The sequence below is a fragment of the Eublepharis macularius genome, chromosome 15 (assembly GCF_028583425.1).
Source record: "Eublepharis macularius isolate TG4126 chromosome 15, MPM_Emac_v1.0, whole genome shotgun sequence".
Taxonomy (NCBI): Eukaryota; Metazoa; Chordata; class Lepidosauria; order Squamata; family Eublepharidae; genus Eublepharis; species Eublepharis macularius.
The window spans coordinates 40,841,338-40,859,869 of record NC_072804.1 but is presented as its reverse complement, the minus strand read 5'-3'; the positions used below and the strand labels follow the sequence as shown (position 1 = coordinate 40,859,869).

Sequence of the window (18,532 nt, the reverse complement as noted above, 5' to 3'; positions counted from 1 at the left end):
ATAACATGCACTGCTGCATTTTGTACCAGCTGTAATCTCCGGGTCAGGCTCAAGGGCAAACCTAGGAGGCTTCCTGCTTAGATGGTTGGCTCTGGGACAGAAATTGACGAATCTGTTCAGAAACCCAGGGTTTTCAGAAGTATTTGTCACATAGCATGGGTGTGTATGGGGCTGGCATCAGGGGTTGGCATTGTTAGGCATAGAGGACCATGCCCTAGCTAGGAGCCATCAGCCAAACCCTTAAGCCTCCAGCCCAGCTGCATCTCCTCTTCCAGTTATGATGTGCTTGTCGGGAGAGAGGAGAAGGAGCACCGACTGCCATTCACCTCAACATCTGCCTTGAGGTTACAGTAAGGATTGGTTCCAGAGGGAGAAGGGGAAAGACAGCAAAGAGATGATCTTGTCAAAGAGAAGGTCTTGCTCAAGCCCCCAACCAACTATGCAGCTCTCTCCCCATTTCCTCTCTCTCTAGATACCAAACCCCCACTCTGCCATGGAAGATTGCTGGGTGACCTTGGCCATCTTATGCCTAACCTACCTCACAGGGTGGCAGCTGCTAGAATAGAATGGAGGAGGAGAGAACAATTTAAGTCTATTTTGGTTTCCAATTGAAAAAGGTGGGTATACATAAAATAAATAAAAATTCCTTATCTTCCCTCATATGTTCAATGAACATCCTTGCATCTCTTTTACACCGAATCCATCTATCACCCAAAGAGGCCATCCCTTTTTTATCCTAACAACAACCCTGCAAAGTATGTTAGGCTATTGGCACACAGTCATGCAATGAGATGCACAGTTGAACAAGACTTTAACCTATTTAAAAAGAATGAAAGAAGAACTGCATGTTAGCCTGGTGAAGTGGTAAGTATTTTAACCCTGATCAGGGAGTCCTGAGTTCGGATCTGTACTCTACTTACTGGGTGTTCTTGGCCCAGTCACTCTAGTACCAGCTTAAGCTACTTCAAAGGGTTCTTAGGATAAAAGGGGGGAGGGGGATCATGCAGATCACTGAACTCCTTGCAGGAAGGGGGGTGGGAGAAACCTAATAAATGAACCCCAAAAGTGAAGCTGCCTATAGTTCATTGCCAGAGCACATACACGGGATCCCAACCTTGCTCTTCAACACAGGTCTGGAGAATTCATCTGGAAATTTACCTGTACTTCCCTACCACTTCCAAAGCACATTTTTAAATAACAAGGCTCCAGGTTTTTTCATATCATCATTGCATATAGCCCTTCAGGTCTTCGTCTTTCACAAACACTGCATGGTGGAAAGATGGGAGGGCCTGCTTTCTCTTTGAGATATTTGACGGGAGTTGGAGTGGGGGTCCCTGATCCTAATCTGATACTCTAATCTGTATACCATGTTGGCTCTTTGAGTGGAATGTGGGGTAATCTAAGAAAGAGTAGTCTCCGAAAAACGCCCATGACCTCAGCAATCCAGGTGGAAATTTGGATCGGCGTGGTTCAGGTACTCCGAATCTCAAGCCTATAAACAACCTGTGATGAGGATTTAATCACTTATGTATAGACTACTGCAAAGCACGTGCCTTATCGCTTGGCTTCAAAACTCTCTTTGAAAAATACTGCTTGAGAACATGCTTCGTTGATAGGGCAGAAAGTGCAGCTATGGCTGACTATAAAAGATTTTTTTTTCTCTTCCTTTGTCAAAGCAGAACAAATCTAGGAGGGGGGTGGGTAAGCTTTGCTCATGTATCCACCTATTGGATAACTAATCTGCATTTAAAAGAGTGCATGAATATTTATTTTGTGCACATTCAAAAGTAACATGTAAAGCTTTGCTGTGGATTTAATAAAAATTGGTATACAGAAAGGCATTTAAAAAAAAACAGGGTTGATTTGAAATGTCTCAGGAGGGGGGAATGAGCCTTTGACATTGCCTTCAGTTTATTCAGGACCACAAGCTGATCACTGGAAGGAACATTTTCCAAAACTTCTAACGATTCTGATTCTGGGTGCTCTTTGTTCCAAAAGTACCCTCTTATTGGTTGCTTACTCTAGGGTAGTCCCAAATCATTCCTGTAACGCAAAGTAGGGCATCAACACTACATTCTCAACAGAAGCAGGGTAGAGTCCAGATTTGTTTTTGAATTTCAATTCATGCCATCAAAGTCAAAAGTAGGTGGGGGAAACAAATCAGCATATGACAATACCAGCTCGAGGACAAGGTGGTTAGGAGTCATTTTGGATATGCGCATAGGTCTGAGGCATGCTTTTTGTTCATAAACACTTTTGTCTATCAATAATGGTGATGTTATGCCAAAAAAACTGCATCAGGGCTGAATCTTACACTTATCCGAGTCTACTCGCAGGGCCAAGCTACAAGTGACGCCTTACACAGGTTGGACACTTGTCAGTTTACCTCAAGTTTTGATGGGAAATGTAGGCGTCCTGGTTTTACAGCTGGGCTCTCCACTACAGCTGCAAGACCAGGATGCCTACATTTCCCATCAAAACCTGAGGGGAGCTGACAAGTGTCCAACCTGTGTCAGGCGTCACTGGTAGCTTGGCTCTCAGTTGCTTTGTCAAGGATGGATGTGGCTGGTAGTCAATAGCGGGCTGACTCTTCCTGGATGTTCCCACCGATAGTGAGAATTAGACTTTGAAGTGCATACCTTGACGCAAAATTGGTACCTCCTGCTGCTGTGACTCCATCATTGCAGGGAGGAGGTGAAATATTGGACTACATGCAATGCTGCACATGGATCCTGAAATTCAAGTCGTCAGCCTCCAAAAATTTGCAGACCTCTCGGTGGCCAAAAATCTGTATGCCGCTCTGTGTTCTTTGGAGCGTTTGCAAATCCCCAGTTCCCATACCAAATATCACTTCAGTTCCCACCTTCCTCCACAATCACAGATTGTTGAAAACACTTGTATGTATTGTGATTATTTTACTGTTTTATTGTATTAATTGGGCTATTCGTCCATTAGCTCTTGGGCTAATGGACAAAACAAATCAATTTACCAAGGACAGCCTCTGTTTTTTGGTTCTTCTACCTGTGTTTGCCTTCTGGGCCCTGTTAAAATTTTGTTCGTTTAAGTTTTTACGTTAACACATAACCATAATAACAATGATATATCAGCATTATTAACAAACTACTATTTAGCAACATTTGATGACCTAAATCAAATATCAGTCCCAAAATCTTATACCAGTACCAATGACCCAGAATGTGAAAGCAATCAATTAACACTAGGTAGCCTTTATGATGTAAAAAAAAAAACCCTTCATAGCAGAGGCAATAAATCTTTCCATACTAACGGTAACAAATTTATCTCTTTCTGCTGACAGAAACATTAATTTAACCTGATCTGGCTTCCCTAAGAATTGTGATAAAATGATCCCAAGAAATCTTTCTCATTCTACTGCCTCTCTTAGCACACCCAAGCATCACATGGGCCAAATCCTCAATATGTCGACACGATCACACAATCGGACTCTTTCATTGTATGGAGTCGCATTGTATCGGCCTTCCAATATTACTAATCGTGAAATATCCAAACATACCTTAGTGAAAACCTTTCTAGATTCAAAATTCATTCAATCAATACAATAAGCCAGAAGAGTCAAAGAGGGAGAGAAAAGTTGCTTATAAAACAAAGCGGTCCTCAAAGTAGCTAATAGTTCATTATCCCTTGGACACTGCCTCTGATAATCTTTGGGTTTTTTTTAACAATTTAGCTGTATAAAAATCCAGGGCCCATCCCTGGAAGGCGGAAGGACATGTAACTTTTAAGAAACCCTAGTGAGAACTGCCTCTAAAGGTAATTGGAGCTTCTTTGAACGAACACTTTTGTTTTTCAGAGAGTGGCACCCTAACAAAGAACTTTGATCAATTCCTTTGCCTTCGTAATGTAAAAGAGTAGTTTGGTTTGCTGATGGAGAGAGGTTCAGATTTAGCTGAAAAGAAAGTATATTAGAAGTCTTTTAATTGTCTACAGCAACCTATCCCCCAATTCCAGGTATTTCCCAGCGCCCACTTTCTTCCCTGAAGCAAAAGAATGAATTTTTGTTTTACTTCAGAGGAAAACAGCAGGCATCATCTTTGGATCTGCAGAGAGTGCCCACTTGGAGATAACTGTTCCCCATACTGGCTCCTTGCCTTTTGCAAGAATAAGAAAGCATATATATATATGTGGAGGTGGTGCCCCTGGTACCCCTGGACCGCACAATGAAGTCACTTTGAGTCAGCTGGAACAAGGGGGGAGTTTTTTAAAGTTTAAATCACCCTCGGCGAAAATGGTCACATGGCTGGTGGCCCCGCCCCCTGATCTCCAGACAGAGGGGAGTTTAGATTGCCCTCTGCACCGCTCAGCAGCACGGAGGGCAATCTAAACTCCCCTCTGCCTGGAGATCAGAAGGTGGGGCTACCAGCCATGTGACCATTTTCAAGAGGTGCCAGAACTCCGTTCCACTGCATTCCAGCTGAAAAAAAGCCCTGTATATTGTATATACATATATATACACACACACACACACGGACAGAGACTAAGAAAGATGTAATAAACAAATAGGGAAGAATTGGGATCCTAACAGTGAAGCATCCAAGAGGACTAGGCAAAAAGATGTGCTTGTTTCAGGTGAATTTTAATAGCAGGTTTTAAAAGTATCTCATTCTAGAAATCAAGACTGTTTTTATATATACTTCAACTGAACCATTTAACTACGCTCTTATAATCTTCCTTGGATTCCATTTCATTTAAATTGTCACAGCTTCTGGTCTGCTGGAGGCTTTATTTTTATTATGTGTATTTTACAGCTCCAAGGAGGGGAGGCAAACCATTTTGTGTTTGAGTGTGTGTGCGTGCGTGTGCTGTTATTGTTTTACTATTCAAACATAACTGACGAATAAAGCATTTCCAATTACGGAGGTAAGCAATTTTAACAACTGGAATGAGAACAAAAATCAAAGTGGCATAGCAATCGTGACAGCGTACCAAACGTCCTGAATCATAAAGAATGTAGTATATGCTCAAAAGCCCTAGGTGTATATTTGGGGAGAAAAATGGATCCGACTAAACCATTATGTGCAAGCTGTTGACAGCATCATTGAACATGTTAAATTATATCAAAGCCCTAATCAAGAATGCACACAAGTATATTTTTCCAGTTGTGTATATACATCTGTATAATGCTATATTTTTCAATCTTATATTTAGCCTTTTATAACCATGATTCCCAACTCCCAGGAGGGGCTTAGAGATCTCCCACATTTGCTACTCTCTCCATACTACAATTCCCCTGGAGAAAAGAGCAGCTTTCTCAGGGTGGTGTAGTGATTAGAATGCTGGACTTGACCCGAGAGACCCAGCCTGAATCCTCAGTCTGCCATGGAAATTGACTGGGTGACCTTGGGCCGGTCACACACTCTCAGCCTAACCTACCTCACAGGGTTGTTGTGAAGATAAAGCAGAGGAGAAGAGACTGATGTCAGCCACATTGGGGCACCATTGGGAAGAAAGATAGGGTATAAATGAAGTAGTACAAGGTATTGTTTATCTAGGGTTGCCAGCCTCTAGGTAGTGGCTGGAGATTTCCTGGAATTACAACTGGTCTCCAGGCCACAAAGATCAGTTCACCTGGAGAAAATGGCTACTTTGGGGTGTGGACTCTATGGAATTATGCCATGCCAAGGTCCTTTCTCTCCCCAAACCACACTTTGTCCAGGTCTCACCCCCCCCCCCAAGATCTTCAGGAATTTCCCAACTTGGAGCTGGCAACCCTATGTTTACCGCATACAAAGCTCTTCACGGCCTTGGCCCTGCATACCTATGGGACCACCTCCCTCCCTATGTTCCTCCACAGCAGCTTCGCTCATCTGAACAGGGTCTCCTGCAGGTGCCACCCTGCTCATGGGCAAAATCAACAGCAGCCCATATGCGGGCTTTCTCTGTGGTGGCCCCTACCCTGTGGAACAGGCTGCCTGAGGAGGTCAGGAGATCCCCCACTCTCCTAGCTTTCCACAAACAATGCAAAACTGAATTATTCAAAAAAGGCTTTTGCATTGTATGGAGGGGATCTCAGATGCTTCGCTAATGAGTTAAAGACCATAGACTTGAATCACCACTGTGTTAGCTTACATACCACCACATACTACCTGTTGTCTTAAATATGTGCTCCTATGAGCTACTTGTGCTTCATGTGGTCTAATGTCAGCCCTAGAATTGCTTATGCTCTGTTGCAGCATTTCTTCAACTCTGTATTGGATTCTTACTAATGCTATGTCTTTGTAAAATTGTGTTTATTTACTCTATGGTATTGTTTATGGAAATGTCCTTGAAATTTACTGTACTAATCTCACACTGAGTAATCCGCCTTGAGTCTGAGAGAAAGGCCAACTATAAATTAATTAATTAAATAAAAATCAAGAAAATAATACTCTCTAATTTGTTTTCTCCCCTATGCTTCTTTGTTGGCTATGTACCTGAGCTAATTCTGGTGGTTAACCTGCAGTGGCCTGCATAAAATAGACCTCCTCGTGAGGTAACTATCCATTTCACTGTGAATCTTAACGCTGCAGGCCGTGCCGCCCTGTCCCACTGGGTGACCTTGGGCAGGTCATTCTGAGAGAAGAAAGCAGTGGGGTCACAATTTCTGCAAATGGAAGAAGCAAGAGTCGGTCTGTTGTAGTATTTAGCATGTCAGATTAGGATTTGGGAGATCCAGGCTGGAATCCCAGGTTAACATGGAAGTTCACTGAGTGAATTTGGGCCAGTGACTCACTCTCATCCTAACCTACTGCATTGAGTTGTTCTGGGGATAAAATGAAGGCGAATGATGTAAACCACCTTGGGCCCTCATTGGGAAGAACGGTGGGGTATAAAGTAAATAAATAGTCCAAATAAACAAACACAAATAAAATAAATAAATCCAGAGTTGCTGGTGGGAGCAATCCTAAAATGGTTTTCTCCAAAGCAAGCCCCATGTTATCCCACGGGGTTCACTCCCAGGAAAGCATCCTTAGGTTTGCAGCCATGAGTGTTCAGTGCTGCTGTTGATATCATTATTATTTCAATACTGTTGCGAAGCAATAATCCAGCAATATTCCGAATGTAAGACCCGCCCCCGATCTCCAGGAATCCGCCAATCCCTTCGCGCCTTTCCTTCTGACCCCTCCTCCCGTCGTATCGTTGACAGGCCGCGGCCGGAACGGCCCGCGCGGCCCGGTGATTCCGCGCATGCGCCTTGGCCGTTCCGGTCAACCCCCCTCGAAAAATAAAATTTAAATTTAATTTTTTTGTTGTTGTTGAGGGGAATTAAAAGGACGAGACCGGTCATAGGTGCGGGTGAGTGTCCGAGGCGGGGGGAAAAGTGTCTGAAGAGAGGGAGTGGGTTTAAAACCCCTTCTCCCCCCCTCCCCTTTTCTCCTGCTTCCGTCGTACTTTCCTCACAGTTGAGCGGCGGGGGGGGGGGGGGTCAAAACACTTGAGTCTCCTCCCGCCATTTTGTGAGGGTGGGGGTTTGTGGGGGGGGGGGAGAAATCTTATAAGGGGGGTATATATAATCGTCGGGCCGCTTCTTTCCTGAGGCTTCTTCCCCTCACGAAACAAATAAAATCCCCGTGGGGAAGTTGGAGGCGGATGGCGAACTCGTCTTTCCCGGTCTCTGTCTTCGGGGGTGGGTTATGAAGGGGGTAGAGATTTGTCGCCTCCCCCCCCCTCCTCCTCGTAAGGACAGCCGGCCAAGTTCTCCCAAACTTTTTGTGGATCTTGGAGGGAGGCGGGCGCTTTTCGGATGCTTTTCCTGCCCTCGCGTGGAAGTCCTGCTTGCTTGCTTGCTTCAATCCATATCGATCGGGGCACGAAAGAGGGGCGTTGGGGGGCGGCGGCGTTCTCCGCTCAAATGGGACGCAGCGCAACTACAGAGGGGCGCTTTTGGGGAGGGGGCACATTTTCAACCAGCGCTTTCTTTCCTGCCTTTTATAATTCTGTCTGAATTTTGTCTGTGTGGGTTGTCAACTGCCAGGTGGGGGTTGGAGAGATCCCAGAATCACAACTGATCTCCAGGCCGTAGGGGGCTTTAGAGGGTGGACTCAATGGTGTTATCTCCCCAAAATCTCCAGTAATGTCCCAGTATGGAGCTGGCAAGCCGAATTTTCTTATCTTCTTTTTACTCCATAATGTATTCTCTTTCTGTATCCCATAGCACGTGTGTTTTATCTCTCCCTACTCTCCCTCTTGCCATCTTTTGACTTCCCCCGTAGGTCACATTGGGCCAAGCTACAAGTGACGAATTACACTTGAACGGCAAGTGAACAGACTCACGTGTATTCCTCCCTGTTCACTTGCGCTCCACTTGCACTCCACTTGATCATGTAGTATATTTTGACAGTTGTGTAGTGATCAAGTGGAGTGTAAGTGGAGCGCAAGTGAACAGGGAGGAATACACGTGAGTCTGTTCACTTGCCGTTCAAGTGTAATTCGTCACTTGTAGCTTGGCCCAATGTGACCTTGCCATTCAAGTGTGATTCATCATTTGTAGCTTGGCCCATTGTCTCTGCACCTTGTAGTTAAGGTTGACACCCGCAGTAGTTCACGCTCTCTCCTGTTTGACCCTACACACCATACTCATGGGGGTTGCTGAGTTGGTCTGTAATAAAGGAGCAAGATTCGAGTCCAGTAGCACCTTAAAAACCAACACAATTTCCAGGGTCTAAGCTTTCAAGGGTCAAAGCTCTCAAAACTATCTGATGAAGGCAGCTTGGACTCTTGAAAGCGTATGCCCTGGAAATCTTGCTGGTCTTTAAGGATCTACTGGACTCTGATCTTGCTGTGCTACATAACACAATGTGCTTTCTCTCCATACCTCATAAGGCACTCTCTGCTACCATAGTATGTGTGCGCAGCTCCCTCTTCCTCCATTTCTTTCTTTTCCCTACACACATCCTTTCAACACTCCATAGCATCTGTACACTTTCTCTGCATCTCACAGTACAGTCTTGCTTATTTTCTCTTCTCATAGTGTGTGTGTATCATCTTGCTCTTCCAGTACCCTGTAAGACACTCTTTCTTGCTCTCCATAGTGCTCTGATTCTCCCAGCACTCTTTTCCTCTTGCTCTTCTTATACCCCGTAATGCATACTGTCTCTGTCTTGCCCTCCCTGGACCCCATACTTTGTGTGCGCACTCTATACAGAGGGGTAAGAGGTCTGGAGGAAAATGTCCTGTCCCTTTATCAGAGGCTTAATGTGTGGAAGTGGACAGCTGAAGCTTTCCATGGAATGGAGGTAAATAACACCCCCTTATAAATAACATCTTATTAAGCCTCTGTTAGACAAGCACAGTTCTTTCTGCACCACCACCTTAAACCTGTACCCCAGGTTTCTCGGGTGTACATTTTAAACAGTACAGTGTGTGAATTGGCCCTGAGGGCGTCTAGTATGCAGGCATCATGGCTGGTTGGTTGCAACAGGTGAGAAAAATTGCCATCTCTACTGCCCATCTCTGGATTCAGAAAAAAGAGAAGCAGTGCAGAACATTATGCAGGCATTCTTTATTTACTTCATTTATATCCTGCCTTTCTCCCCAATGCAGACCCAAAGCAGCTTACATCATTATCCTCCATTTTATTCTCACAACAACTCTGTAGGGTAGATTAGGCTGAAAGTGTGTGCCTGCCCCAAGGTTTCCCAGAAAGCTTTCTTGGCAGAGTGGGGATTTGAACCTGGGTCTCCCAGAACCTAGTCAAAACTCTAACCATTATACACACTGGCTTCCTTACATCCTACCAAGAAGTAGGAATAGTCTGCAAACAATTGGGGTTTGGCTGTGAATAGGAAGATGCCCAGGAATCTTAGGTTACATAGAGAGGATTTTATCTTCTGTCCTTTTTGTTTAAGTGCTCTGTTTTTATTACTGTCATTGTATTTGCTTATTTTGTTTCTTATGGGCACTGGTCATGTTCATAAATAAATAAATAACTGAGCTGGGGTAGCGATTGGCTTAGCATCTGAGCCTGGAAGTAATTAGTTTAAATCTTACCTCAGCCATGAAATTTCTAGGTGACCTTAGGTAAACCACTCTCTCTATCCTTCATCTGTAGTATGGATATAACAGCATTCACTTACTTAACTGGACTGTTGTAAAGATTATTGAACTAGTGTACACAAAGTATTTTGAACATGTGTACACTACTGACATACACACACTACTACTGTTTTAACTTGCTTTATTAGCCACTTCTTGGAGGGATTGGCATGGTTGGATTGTCAGCTTCTGTCTTTTAGTGGAACACTCCCACCTCCTATCTGAATTCCTTCTGTTTCCTATGCTACTAAATATATAGCTAAATAAAAACTTTAATAGTGTCTTTATACTTCCTAAATGTGCCTTTAAAAATGACTTATTTTGTAGCAGTCGATTGGGTGGAAAAGCTGTTTTGTTGCTGGAAAGGATAATTATTAACAATTATGGAGATATATATTTTCACTGAAAATTAAAGGCGTTTTTGTTCATTGTTTTCAAATCTATATAAACTTATGTCTAGAAATAACTGGCTGCAATCCAGCATGGAGTTGGATGCTGTGACATCAAAGTCTTCATTTCAGTGGGACTCGTGCACAAAAGTGAGCACTTAGATTGTTATCACTTACTCTCTTGAAACTCTTGGCAAGTTGTTATAAAATTATAGCCTAAATCAGGAGTTAAAGCTTCACTTGCCTTCCAAAGAACCAGGCTCTGTTTGCAAATGCATGTACTGAAGGAGCTAGGATGATGAAATAGTTCAGTAAGACTTGATTCAGCCGTGAACAAGGTGGAGTGACCCTGCGTTTCATGCACTCCTTCCTTCTCTCATGCACAGTGATCTACCTGCACTGCAAATCATAGTTTAACATTACATCCAAGCTCTGGTAAATTGTTGTTTGCATGTTCCTTGCAAACAATTGTTCCAAATAGTCATTTATTATTCCCAGTTTGAAATCCTGGTTTGCAGGGAAAGAGCAAACTATCGTTTGCTGGTTCTGACATAATAGCAAACAATATTTTGCTGCAAAAGTCATTCGTTAGCTTGCTGGCAAGCATACCATTTGCGTACTTTGGGCATGCAGTCTCCTGGTGGCTCAGCCTTACCACCCACCTGTGTATCTGGGTCAGCTGGTCAAACAGTAATGAGCAGAAATAAGGTTGGCTGATGTCAGGGGGCAGCCTGGCATGCCTAGGGTTGGAGGAGATGCATGGGCTGAGGATCACCCAGTCTTTTCATGTAGTGGCCAACAATGATTTGCTGTAACATCTGAATTGTGCCTTAGAGTCAGAGTGGCAAGGGGTGGTGTGGCTGAGAGGAAGAGAAAGGGAAAATCACAAGGAACAAAAAGACTGTTCTCAAAGGACACTATTATCACCATTCAGTGTCCTTTACATTTTCTCTTCATGTGGATGGCCTGGGTCAATAGTCATTATTTTGCCTCTGGGATTGTCACCTCTTTTTCTGGCAGCGCTTTGGTATCTCTCAGATCCAAGCTACAAGTGACACCCGACACAGGTTGGACCCTTGTCAGCTTCCCTCAAGTTTTGATGGGAAATGTAGGCATCCTGGTCTTACAGCTGTAATGGAGAGCCAAGCTGTAAAACCAGGATGCCTACATTTCCCATCAAAACTTGAGGTAAGCTGACAAGGGTCCAACCTTTGTCAGGCATCACTTGTAGCTTGGCTCTCACTCTACATCAAGCAGAAATTCAGCAGGCGACTTTTCCCTTCACTTCATTTTCTTGCCTGGGAAAAATTAATCATAAAGGTTGTGGAAAATACAAAAGTCATGTTAGAAAGGAAAACTGGCAACATTGGGGTTCCCCCCCCCCCCCCCGCCCAGTAAATTAGTCCTGGAAAGAATTTCTGGTCACAAAATGCTTATTGCATTGTTAAACACTGGAAAAGTGCAGTGTTAGCAGCTGTACTAACTGAACGTTATGGGGAGCAAGGCTTAAGTAAGTGTACTCAGGAGTAAAATTTTATCCAATGGATCTAACTCCCCGGAAAGGGTTCTGTATGCTTAACCTGGGGAAAAATCCAGTTTAATTCAGTGGAACTTAGTTGTGAGTAAACATACAAGAGATGCAAGGTTACAGACTTGCATGCATTTACCTGGGAACGTACCCCATATGACTGCAGCGGGACGTCATCCAAACTAACATTCATAAATGCAGGCTGAATGAGAGGTGCTGTGGCTTTGCGTTTTGTTATTGTAGCACCATATTTTGTATCAGCATTTCCAGTATGTTAATAAACAAAAACCAGAAATTTACACAAGGGTGTGTATAGTAACTAGATACTTGCTGTTTATAAGATACGACTAACTCTTTCTACTAGGGATTTGCTTTATGACTAGTTTTTCCCTCCTTTTTCTCTCCAACACTCTTGTCTCTTTAGAATTTTAAATACTGTAGGTTATTTTGGTTAGCTGACTAGGATAATACATGTTGAAACTGAGAACAGGGAAAAGTACAAATGATAAATAGTGAAGAGTATTCTTGTCACCCAGTGAGAGAGCTCATTCAAGATAATTACAAGTAGGGTTACCAACAGGCCTGGAGAAAAAATGTCCTAACCCTTTAATAGAGGCTTAATGGGACTCTATTGACTGGATGATGCTATTTATTTCTATGCAGTGGAAAACTTCAGCTGCCCATTTCCATGCATTAAGCTTCTATGAAAGAGAGAGGACACTTTTAAGTATACATTAACAAAAACGGGATATCAGTCTTTAATAGTCATCAGCACTATAGAGTTAGTTTCTTCATAGAAATGAAGAAATGAATGCCCTTAGTTTTGGGGGTAGAAAGCAGGAGATGACCAACATGGGTTATTAAGTTATGATGTCATTGAATTAATGTATGTAAATATAAATATCTGTAAATGTTTTCCATTAAAAGAGTTTCTTGCAAAACTATAATTTCCCATGAATCAAGGTGGCAAAACTGGTTTCTATATTTGGAGTTGTATAGAATTCCAGTGTAAATTTTTCTCAGACTGTAGTTGCTTCCCATTTGCTTTGATTAGTATAACTCTCCATTGCTTTATGATTTTATCTTTTATTGCCTCAGCAAGTGGCAATGTTAATTTTAATGGGATGAATGGTAATGTGCTGGAGAGCACATTCCAGTCAGTGAACAATAAACATCTTGTATCTCAGGCAAGACTTTAACTTGTTGTTATCGTCCTCTTTTATCAGGTTACATTATTAAGGAGACGATAAGATCTGCCCATTTTAGTTATTTGTCAGAGAGATGGGTGTGTGTGTGTCTGGTAACAGAGAGTCAGGCCAGCAGGCTTGGGTAGGGCTAAGGCAGCTCAATCTATACTGACTGAATAATCGGGCTAGAGTTAGTACCAGGGGTTATTTCGTAGAAAAAGAGCTGGAGGAACTCATTAGCATAACTCATCAGCACAACTCATTAGCATATGCCACGCCCCTTGACAGCACCAGAAGTGTGTCATTAGCATAACTGATTTGCATAAGCCACACCCCCTGGCATCACCTATCCTGGCTATTTGGGCCCAATCCTAGCCTTTCAGGGCTGAAATTGGGCCCAAAATGGCAAAAAGGGGCTGAAAATGGCTGAAAAGGGGCCCAAAATGGTCAGGATCGGGCTGCTGCTGAGCAGGAGAGTGATCCATCACCCATCAGAGGCCTGATCCAGGCCATTTTGGCCCCAATCCAGGCCGAAACAGGCCCAAAATGGCCGAGAGTCAGGTGGGTGGGGCCACCTGACATGTGACCTTTTTGGGGAACTGCTGGAACTGCGTTCTGGCACGTTCCCCCTCAAAATGAGCCCTGGTTAGGACCATATTGGATCCTTTTCAGTTGGCTTGAGTGGACTTAGAAGAGTATACCTCTGCTTAGGATTGCACTGTAAGGCGCCTGATCTGCTGGTTTCAGTACACCCAGCGGTCATTACAGTAGTGGCCTTTGCAGAACAACAGAAAGTGAGCCAGAAGTTCCCTCTGCCTGCAAGCTGTGCCAGTGGCATAGGAAGTAAAGCGCTTGGACCCGCTACTAGTTTGTAGTTCATACTCTTCATATAATACCGCTGAATAATAATTAAAAAATCTCCCAAACCTCAGTAAAATCAACTAGCTTCCTTAGAATGCGCAAGTCCTCATCTGGCTGGAGCGCTGTAGCCAAAGTTACTAATGATTAGCAAAGGCATTTTTTAAAACCTACAGTAGAAGTTTTGATTTTATTTTCTCCTTTTCCATTAAGTTATTTTTACATACCCTAATCAAATATTTCATCATATACCACCATTTGTGATATATTTAAGTTGTGCTCACTGTTAGGACAACAAAATAAGATCCATCTAAAAATGTTGCAAGGTTATTGAAGGGTAAAAAGTTTCAGCGAATGTGTATACTAAGTTGCACTGCTTACAGTTCCATCTTAAGTAGAGTTACCCTTCTAAATCCTGGATTTAGAAGAGTGTAACTGTCCTTAGGACAGACTCCTCTTTTACACCTAATGTATCGTGGTCCCTTTGTAGATTTTGGATTTGACATTTGATCAGTGCTTTGTGAAATGTTGCTCTTTCTCAAATAGAGGATTTGCAATCCTAGGGGACAGAGCAAAGAATTTGTAATCTCAGTGCTAAATATAGCAGAGAAGGTTTTGATCACAGGACATACCAATAACATAATAACAAATATATGTGGTCTCAGAGTAGTTATTATGGCAGCTCATGAAAATCATGAGAACAGAGACAATAAATGGTATTGAAATATGTTTTTGGCACACTCCATCTCAATCCAGTCAGAGCTAAGCGTAGAATACTCCATTGATTTCTGTAGCCTTATCCACCCCTAACTGCATTGATTTGTATTCTTACGTTTTGTTGTTGTTTGGAAGAACAGGGTTTCTTATCATTAACATACTTCCATATCAAGTTATGCTGTATCTGAGATGCCTTACCAAATGAACTTTGTTCTTTACCTCTGCACTTCTGAGAGATTTTTGGATGAGTTTTGTGAACTCTTCCCTACTGTCATCCAAACCATCAGCTGTCTGCCTTGATCCTATATCTAACTGCTGATCAGATGCCACGAAATCTTCTGATTCTTTCTCTTTGTTCTGTTATTACTTTCTTGATGTTTAATGGAGCATAGGGTAATGATGACCAAATTGGTTCCTTTCATCAACAGCTGATTTGGATCAGTGTAATCTTTTGGATGTGCTGAATGTTAATTCTTTTGTTAAGTGTATATTCATAAATCTAACCCCCTTTGCAGTTTTCATTTAAAATATCAAGTTGCTTTCCATTAAGGCCTAGGTTATTCTTTGAATGTTAAATCATTCCTTCCATATTTAAAACATGAGCAGTTTTGCATTTACAGTGATCAGTTTTGAATGTATTGATTCATAATGTATTAATTTTGGAAAATATGTCAAGATAAATTGTACTTTGCAAATTATATGTTCACCCAAAAATATTCTTAGCTAAGTCTTTAATGACTTTTAATATATACTATATGCTTTATGTTGTACTTTTAAAATTGATTTCATTATACAAATTTTAATTTCAGCTATTTAGAGATATAGCTTCTTCACCATACTGTAAGCGTGAAATATGCATCTACTTCAGTGCCAGAGGAAAAAGAGTCAACATTAAACAGAGAAAACTCTTCTGTAGGCTTTAAACAGACACCTAAAAGATAGGCCTTAGAATGCTTTGGAAAGGTGCTTATTGCTTAGAGTGTAGATGCTCCATAATTGGCAATAGAAACTGAGAGTATGTCTCTGTAAACGTTAGAAGTTTGAATCTAATGTATGGATGGTATCCTTAAGAGGATCTTGGATGTTCATCAATCTTGGATATTTTTGTGTAGATTGTATGGGATGAGACAGGCTGTGAATCATGTTAGGCCCGAACTGTGTAGGCTTTTACCAATTAAAATCTGTGCATTTATTCATTCCTGCTGGGACAGGAGAGAGGAGCCAGTGTAGATACTGGTCTTTTGATGTAACATCTTCTCAGCAATTTGCCCTTCTCAGGAAATGATATTGTGATGACAGATGATCTTCTGCACAAGCTGAAATGGTGAATACTTTTCACAGGCAGCTTCATATAACAAATATTGAAGCAGTCAGGTCTTGAGCTAATTGAAATACGAATGATGGTTGCCAGGTCCCCATAGAAAGGGGCACAAAATTCTTCACAGGTAAGTAGAAAGCAGTCCTTTGTGACCAAGAAGCCCATCAAGGATATGTGCCTGAGTAAAGAGGAGGCTGAACCTGTCTTTGATGGGAGCCTAAAGCTCCCAGATCAGCATTATGGCCCCTGACCATTATGACTTTAGTCTTTGTCAAGGCCCATTTAATAAACATGAATGCATTGTGTAAATGTTATCCATTAAGAATAAGCTTTAGCTGATGTGCTAATTATGCCATGTAAGGGAATTGCTTTTAATTCAACTGGTCGTCATCATCCACTCACCATTTTCCATACTGGAATCTTACGCTGTAGTTGTTTAAAATGAACTAATAAGCAATAATTGCACAAAGCATTCTTAATGGTGGATTGCTTGATTTTGTCTATTACTGTTCCTTGCATATTGCATGTTGCACTGAGGGCTAATTCTGACAGTCACCTCTGTCATGACATTTGTGTACAAGCCAGTGGCATATGCACAGTTATATGTGCATTGACTCCAGTTATGTATAACAGTGTGTATCTTATGTATGAGCCGCCTTGAGCACAAGGAAAGATGGAATAGAAATGATCGAGAAAGTAAAATTTTGAGACTCCACTTAGAGTTATGTGCAAAAAGTCACTGTGACAGAGTTCTCATGAGAAGGGAGCTTTGACTTGAAACCTCATACCCTGGAAATCTAGTTGGTCTATAAGGACCTACTGGACCTAAATCTTGCTCTGAGAGCAGAATTGTTAGAAAACAAGTATATTACAAGTTTTAACTCTCTTTTAACCAGTGAGGGGATAAATATAGTAGTATATGGTCTTTCTCCGGCAACATTTGAATTTGCAAATCAGCTAGACTAGCAATAATTTTCTGTCTCTGCTCTTCCTGCCTTACAGTTACTTATAATTCTGCTAAATGAAGTGGGTACTAGATCAAATTAAGCCTGAATTCTTCCTTGAAGCTAAAGTGACAAAACTGAGGCTATTGTACTTCGGGCAGATCTTTAGAAGACAAGATTCTCTGGAAGAGTCAATAATGCTGGGAAAAGTGGAAGGGAGTAGGAAAAGAGGAAGACCTAAAACGAGATGGCTTAACTCAATAAAAGAAGTCACCTCCTGCATTTTGCAGGATCTGAGCAGGTCTGTTAATGATTGGACGTTTTTGGAGATCTTTCATTCATAGAGTTGCCCTAGATCAGAGGTGACTTAACAATCAAGTGAAGATTGAAATAGGCAGAGGAAAAGGTAATTTCAATAGTGTAGAAAATGCAGATATTTTTTAAAAAGCTATTAATTTCAGAAAGGACGTTCAAACAGGCCATTTGCCACTACATAAGCAGCCATGCAATGGCATGTTGTTTGCAGGCAGGATGAACATATAGAGTTTATAAATATTCGTTTGTGGCTTAAGGCTAGGGAGCTTCTGGAGGGCAGGGCCAATATGTCTGTCCGTTGCTTTAGGGCATCGTTTTCAACCCTCTCTGTGAAAGAGCAGCTTGCAAATAGCAGGGATGGGAAAGATACACATTTCTCTTTAAGTCGTATTGATTTCAACTGAGTATAATTCATCCAGACAGCCTGATACAATTCCTGAATTTAAAGGAAACCTTTAAAAAATACCTTTATCTTTTAAACAGCAGGTTGTTAAATAACAGTTGTTCCAGATCACACCATCCTGTTATTTTTAAAGAAGGGGCGGGCTTCTATAACTTTAGTATACAGAAACTCTGTGATAACTTTTGTCTGTAAAAAATAAGAGAGGTTCTGACTTTTCCTCCATTTGTGGCCACCTAAGGATGACTAACGTTTTAGTGGAAAGAGGCAGCACAATCCTATGCAGGTTTGCTCAGGAGTAATTCCCATTGTATTCAGTGGAGCTTACTCCCAGGCGAGCATATGGAAAAAGTGTGCTGTTTCTTATGATATTAAAAGGTACATTAACTTCATATCTCACATGTGCAAACTCTGCTGTTTGCCTAGATCTATCTTGAGCCATTCTGAATGGTGGGAAATATGGGAGTATAAAGGTTTTGATGAATAACTGAAGATAATCCTAGCAGGACACTTTTAATTTATAGACACGTTGTGAAGTAGAAGGGATAGGTCTCTCTAGGCTTGCATTGTATGTTTCTTGTTTAATTTCTTTTCAGCAGCTTGGTGAGAGCTCTCACATCAGCACGGGAAGTCCTTAAGCTGACGTCCATGACCATCTCTTTATCTGAGGTTGCCAACAGCTTACAGATAAAATGCCTGCCCCCTTAGTAGACGCTTGTGTATGTGCCTTCAAGTCACAATCGACTTATGGTGACCCCAGCAAGGGCCTGTCAAGGCAAGTGTGAGGCAGAGGTGGTTTGCCATTGCCTTCCTCTTCAGAGTCCTT

At 42.1% G+C, this 18,532-nt stretch overlaps 1 protein-coding gene across 1 annotated transcript in view; it reads left to right on the top strand.

The window, feature by feature from the left end:
- The first annotated feature begins 7,234 nt into the window (after positions 1–7,234).
- LOC129343618 (lethal(3)malignant brain tumor-like protein 4) overlaps positions 7,235–18,532 on the top strand; it is a 79,194-nt gene continuing 67,896 nt past the window's right edge. The window contains exon 1 of the mRNA XM_054999933.1: positions 7,235–7,311. The gene's annotated coding sequence lies outside the window, so the exon portion shown is untranslated. The remainder of the gene's footprint in view (positions 7,312–18,532) is intronic.